A 6796-nucleotide genomic window follows, 5' to 3' on the forward strand; every position below is an offset into this window, starting at 1 on the left:
AGCTCAACACACATAGTGGTTTTAACAAAGTATTATGGAGCTGAAATGAACTACAGCAGTCATATTAAGATACACAAAGGCAGGGCTGGAGAGGTGGCTCAGCGGTTAAGAGCACTGGCTGCTCTTCCAGAGGTCCTTAGTTCAATTCCCAGCAACCACATGGTGGCTCACAACCATCTATAATGAGATCTGGTGCCCTCTTCTGGCATGAAGTATATGCAGGCAGAACACTGTATAATAAATGAATCCTTTTTTTTAAAAGATGCACAAAGAACTGAAATTCAACAATTAAAGATGTAATTTTTCCATCTGCCTCATAAAGCAAGGCCCAGCTCTGTGTCTTGCACAAAAGACACACAAGGCTTTCAGAAGGAGACTGTGAAGTAATTCCAAACAACGAAGGACAGGAGTGACATCCGTTGACTTGGCAAAGGACATGCTTGAGTGGTAAAAGTGCGACCTAAGATAACACCGCCTCTAAACCAGGCAGTGGGGGCACACGCCTTTAATCCCGCACCGGGGAGGCAGAGGCAAGTGGATCTCTGAGCTTGAGGTTAGCCTGCTCTACAGAGCAATTACAGGACAGCCTGGGCTACACCAAGAAAACCTGTCTCAAAAACCAAATAAACAAAAAGCAAACAAAACAACAACAACAAACTATCTTGAATATCTGTGTACCAAGTAATATAGCCATCCATCACCTCTCTAAGACAAAAGCTACAGGAGGCACAAGGAGAAATAGATTAATATGAAGAAAGGTTTATATAATATCCTAGAAAAATGAAGACAAAAACGGGCATAGAAGAGTCATATGTCCCAATGGCAGGCTGAATCTGTCTTGGAGGGTTGTATGTGAAATGGGGTTTTGCCACGTATCCTAGGCCAGCCTCAGTTCATACCTCAACGTGGCCGTCAGTCCTCCTACCCCTTACTCCCCAGTGCTGGAATTGTGTGTACGTGTCCCACGAACAACAGGCAAGGGAGGTCTTATTGAGGTGTATGTACATTGACGGAAGAGGCTGCCCTAGGTCCTGATAAAGATAATGCACTGTCTCCGCAAGGGCATGTGGATGGCCACAAAAAATCCTACTAGTATATCTCAGCAAAGCACAGGCCACTCCCTAACATGGGAGCAGTATAAGCATTCTCTAATAATGCTGGGATAAAGCCAGAAATTAATGACAAGTTGGAAAATAATTTATCTTTTTACTTCATGTGGAAAAAAACTATAAAAAATAGGTTATTAAAATGCTTTTCCGGGGCAGGAGAGATTGCTCAGTGGTTAAGAGCGCTTACTGCACGCTTCCCAGCACCACATCGGGCAGCTCTTTCCTTCACACACATGGGGATCCTAAACCCATGCAAGCCCACGCACATACGCATAAGTGAAAGTAAAAAATAAATCTTTGAAAAATGCTTTTCAGAACTTTTGAAAATTAATGACAATGACATTATATTTCAGAAGGTATGGGATATATTTTAAAAGTCCATCAGAGAAGGATACATAGTTTTACATATTCATACAAATAAAAAACAAAAACAAATGTAAAACTAGGGGGCTTGGAGAGATAGCTCAGCACTTAGAAGCATTGACTGCTCTTGCAGAGGAAACAGGTACTGTTTCCAGCACCCACAGGGCGACTCACCACCTTCTGAAACTCCAGTCCCAGGGATCTGATGCTCTGTTCTGCCCTCTGCGGACACTGCACGTACATAGTAGACACATACACAGACACACAGACACAGACAGACACACACACACACAGAGTACACACACACATACACATATAGAGTACACACACGTGTGTGTGCACACATACGCAAAACGATTCAAATATAATGAAAGTAAATCTGCTTGAAAACACCTTCAAAGGGAGCAAAAACGAAAGAAAGAAGAAATAAGCACAAAGGTGTAAGTAACAGAGAATAAAGACTACGTGACCACCCTGAGGGCTGAATCTTAAGAACACGTAGCAGAATAGCAGGCAGTGGCCACTATTAGGAAAAGGGGAGAAGACACACGCACAGCAATTGCTCTGGGGAGTGGTCCTTTTGGTTTAGCATACCCGCTCACCCACATGCGGAAGCCTAGGCCGTATTCTACCCACGAGTGAGCTTATGGCTCATTCTACCCCGTGAGTGTCTTAAGAGCCCCAGACAGTCTAGGCTCTGTTGTCCTGGATGGGATCCTCAAGGAAGCCGAGTCCCCTTACCCACCATGAGTCTAGTTCACAGAGTATTTGTTAACTATGGCAGACTTAATTACTTTCTGGCTGGGCATTGGTGGTGTACGCCTTTAATCCCAGCACTCGGGAGGCAGAGGCAGGTGGATCTCTGTGAGTTCAAGACCAGCCTGGTCTACAAGAGCTACCAGACAGCCTCTAAAGTCACAGAGAAACCCTGTCTCAAAAAACCAAAACAACAACAACAAAAATAATAATTTTTTTTCCGTTGCATGCATATCCCACTGAGCTAACACCAAACAAGCATCAGGGCTGCACTCTCTCTGGAGGGTCTGCAAATAAATCATCCCTTGCATTTTCAGCTTCTAGAGGCTATTGCTCGGGGCTCCTTCCTCCATCCTCAAAGCTGGGATGGGGGTTGAGTTTTCCCCTCACCTTCTGACCTCGTCTGCCTCCTCATCACTTTTAAGATAGCAGAAACGTAAGAGTTAGCTGGTAACAAGCCTGAGCTATTGGCCAAGCATTCACAATTAACATGAAGTTATTTGGGAGTGGCTACCGGCACAGGAAAACTCCGCCTACACAAGGACTTGAGTTTGACTCCAGTAGCCAAAGACAAAGCTGTGCTTGGTACTGTGTGCTTTTAACCCAAGCTCTGGAGAGGTGGAGAAAGGAGGATTCTTGACGCTCGCTGGCCAGCCAGCTGAGCTGAATTGGAAGACTCCAGGTCCCAGTGAGACTTCGTCTCATATAAACAATCTGGATGGTTCCTGAGGGGAAACCCTGGCCTCCACACGAACACCCATACATGCAAACACACAAAGACGAGCTCTCAGGAGCTACCTTTACCTGGACTGTGCGACCTGGAACCCAGTGACTTCATAGTTGCAAACCCAGTCATGACAGTAAAATGGCAGCCCTGAGGACGGAAAAGAATATAGGAAAAGCAAGGCTCGGCGAGCACCATTTACACTCTCACGGCCAAAGGAAAGACAGAAAGAACCAGGATGTGTCTCTTAAGAGCTACAGTGCATTTCGCCAAAGCCCAGGGATGCTCCCACGCAAGACATATTTATGAGGGAAATCCTTCAGCTGCACAGGTGACAAATGGCTCTCCTGCATGCCTGGGATGTGACACTTGCTTAGTCACCCTGCAGAGGGGACCTATGTGTCTGCAGGCATCAGTTGGGCTCCAAAGGGCCAAGGAGGAGCACTCAAGGGGGGAACTGTTAACAGATAGGCAGCTAAGGACTGAGAGACCCCAGAGGGCAAGGAGGCCCTCCTGAGGACTTAGAGCCATCTTGTTCACACCCTTCAAGCTGTAGGGGGGCAAGGGTTAGCTTCCTGTGGGAGCTGTGGCTGGGTGAGGCTGGATGCTGTGCGGACAGCAGTGTCTCCTGTTCCGCTGCTGCCATCCATAGAAGTCAGTCTTTGGAGGGGGCGGGGCACAGAAGAGGCCCAGGAAGGCAGGGGAAAGTAGAAATAGTCAGCCACTGCCTGTTCATCCCTCCCCCCCACACACATTTTAGAAATAACTGGATGTGGTGAAACTTTTGCAAGGAGGCAACCACGCACACTTTCATATGCCCAGGCCTCGGATGGCAAGGGAAGGAAGCCCCAAGAGGAGAAGGCACAGGAAGGAAGCGGTGTCCCTGGAGGCAGGGTTGGTGTGTGGAGGGAGGCAGGGCTCTGTGCTGGCGCAGATCGCAGGGCTGAGCTCCGAGCCTTGGTTAGAAACCAGAGTTGTTTACTCACCTGGAGCACCCTCGACAGCCTGGCATCTGTCCCTGTCTTAGGAGTCCTCGTGTGGCTCTCGTGCTGCTCCTGGGCCCATTGTCGGGATATTAAAGCACTTTTTAAATTGTCACATCTTCCAAGGCAGAGAAATCCTGATGGAAATGCAGCTGGAAAGCAGCAGCGATCAGCAGAGAGCCATCAATATGCAGGATATTTTCCCAGGCACTCGAGGCCTCTCTACACCTGAACACTTACAGGGCTCATTCTAGCCTGTTTGAATAATGTCCAGGGCTCTTGACTGGCAGTTTTGACTGAGAGGGTTTTTTGTTTTGTTTTGTTCTTAGGCTGCCAAAGAATACTGAGTTTCTTAGGGGAAGCTTTAACACAAATGGTTCAGCTCGTGCAAGGCTCTTCACCACCCATTTTTTAAAAAGTATCCCTGTTTCAAATCACTAATTATAATTGATTATAACAATACTTCCCAAGAAGCAGAGTCCCTACTATAATTAACTGCTGGAGAGTAGGCGCAGCAACTGTTTATTTAGTTTCAGTCTACTTGTTCGGAATTTGTTACCACTTGACATATAACTCATAATCAGATCTAAACTCCAAATGTTAGGGAGTCATCACCGTGGGCTGCATATTTCCCAGAAATTTGCTCTTTTTTTTTGTGTGTGTGTGTGTGTGATGCCTGCTACTTTGTGTAGCTCAGAGGGAAGAGATTTTATCCAAAAATGTTAACATATTTATGCCTTTTCTGGGAGCTTGAGATGCATGGCTCCCAGGCATCATGCACAGCTTTCAAGTGCTGGCTTGTGAGAACTGGAAATGCATCCCTCCATGGTCATGCTTCATCAAGCATCGAAATGAAGAGGCTTTGTCTCCCGTGGTCTGTCCCAAGACTTGCCCTGGCTCGGTGTCCTTATCTGTAAAACGTGGGCGGTAACGAAGCTGCTTGGATGAGCATCATCTAAGCATTAGACAGAGGGCTTGGCAGCAGGCAAGCAATTCTGACTTTCATTCTGGGCCAGAGAACAAGGTCGCGGTGGCAGCAGCTAGAGCAGACGAGAGTGGGTATCTGAGCTTGTGCTGAGCCAGGACAAGGACTGCCTACAAATGAGCAGCCGCCCTTTCTTCTCCAGGCCGGGCAGACTTCTAAGACGACGCCCAATGCTTCATTCGGACACAGCCACCAGAGCCAAGAGGCTTGAAATTACTTGGCTCTCAAGCGGTCGGGTGACAAATACGTCATTCGGGCACCTTCTTGTCGTGCTGTTCCGGGCTTCCGGGTCCTTTAGCACCCTGGATTGAGATTTCTGTCTTGAGAATGAAGTAGAGTTTTGTTCCTGGCCTCATCATGTAGTGTGAATTCATGAGGATATTTGCCAGGCTTTGGGAATGCCTACCAATATTCACGCTTCATAGGATACCATGTCACCAGTTATTGAGATGTCACTCTGGTAGTTCGGAAAGTTGACACATAGAGATTTAGCTTGATAAGACAATACTAAAATGACACCACACAGATGTGTTTGAAGCATCACCCTTTTTGCAGAATACAAATACCAATAGTTTAATTATGCTGGGAGGGCACCCAGTTGTCTACCATGGCCCTGGTTCTACCCCCAACACTGTATGAACTGGGTGTATGGTGACATCAGGGAGACAGAGGTAGATTAAAAATTCAGGACCCTTCTTGGTGACAGTGACTTTGAGATCCTGCCCCCAACCCTACTCCCAAAAAAGAGAGAAGGAAAGAAAGTAGTTTAATTGTGAGTTGCGGTGGTAAAAGCAATGCGGTTATTGCCAAAGCACTACAAATGAGAAAAGTCATTGCACGATGAAGAATAAACTCACCAGACACAGGTTGTTCAAATCCTCCATGCTTGCTCACCAAGGCTGGTCCAGGGCCCAGCTCTTGGGAGTACCCTGCTTATAGTGTCTGCATACCTGAGGCCTTGACATCAGATAGCTTATGGCAACAATGAAATTTATGGTCAACAATGCCATAGGCTAAGATTTGGGGTCACAGTGCACTGCTCTGACCTCTGAAATGCTGGGTGTCTTAGTTACTGTTCCACTGCTGTGAAGAGATACTACAAACAAGGCAACTCTTGTAAAAGGAAGCATGTAACGGAGGGCTTTACGGTTTCAGACGGTGAGTCCATGATCATGGGAAGCAGATAGATAGGCATGGGGCTGGAGAGAGAGAGAGAGAGAGAGAGAGAGAGAGAGAGAGAGAGAGAGAGAGAGAGAGAGAGAGAGAGAGAGAGAGAGAGAGAGAGAGAGAGAGACTGGGTCTGTTGGGGTGTTCTTGAAACCTCAAAGTCCACCCTCAATGACTCAGTGACAAAGTTCTCCAGTAAGGCCATACCCACTCCAACAAGGCCATACTTCCTAACCCTTCTCAAACACTCAAACCCATGTGCCTACAGGGGCTGCTCTCATTAAAAGCTCCACTCTGGGGCAAGGTGCTGAGGCTCATTACACAGGCGCCCTGTGTCCACAGCCTGCCCCCAGAGTTCCTGCGCTCCAAAGTGTCCCTGCATGGCGGCCGTTCTTGTGCCGTGACACGTCCCAGCTGGGAGAGTCTGTGTGTGATTCTTCAGGTGGTGACCAGTTAGACCGGGTCCTTAGGTTTCCCTATTGCTGATATTAACCTCTAGTACTCGGCCGTAATACTTAAAATGGGTCATCTTGGGGGCGGGGTCGTATAAGTCTTCCTCCAGTAAGTCATCAGAAACAAGGATTGCCTTGGGGACCCCCGGTGTAAACATAAAAGAAAAATTATCCATTTGACACCTCCTAAAAATAAGTTAAGCACATGGAGATCATACAGGCACTCAAGGTTATTTCTTTTTTCTTTTTCTTTTTTT

At 47.1% G+C, this 6796-nt stretch overlaps 1 long non-coding RNA gene across 1 annotated transcript; it reads right to left on the reverse strand.

Moving 5' to 3' along the window:
- Positions 1-1456: 1456 nt before the first annotated feature.
- LOC121144364 lies at positions 1457-6147 on the reverse strand. Its single transcript, XR_005881718.1, has 2 exons — positions 3939-6147; positions 1457-3102 (listed from the first exon to the last, which is right to left on the reverse strand). It is a non-coding gene; the product is annotated as an uncharacterized LOC121144364 (long non-coding RNA).
- Positions 6148-6796: the final 649 nt, after the last annotated feature.

This window comes from Mesocricetus auratus, unplaced genomic scaffold (genome assembly GCF_017639785.1).
Source record: "Mesocricetus auratus isolate SY011 unplaced genomic scaffold, BCM_Maur_2.0 Super-Scaffold_100015, whole genome shotgun sequence".
NCBI lineage: Eukaryota > Metazoa > Chordata > Mammalia > Rodentia > Cricetidae > Mesocricetus > Mesocricetus auratus.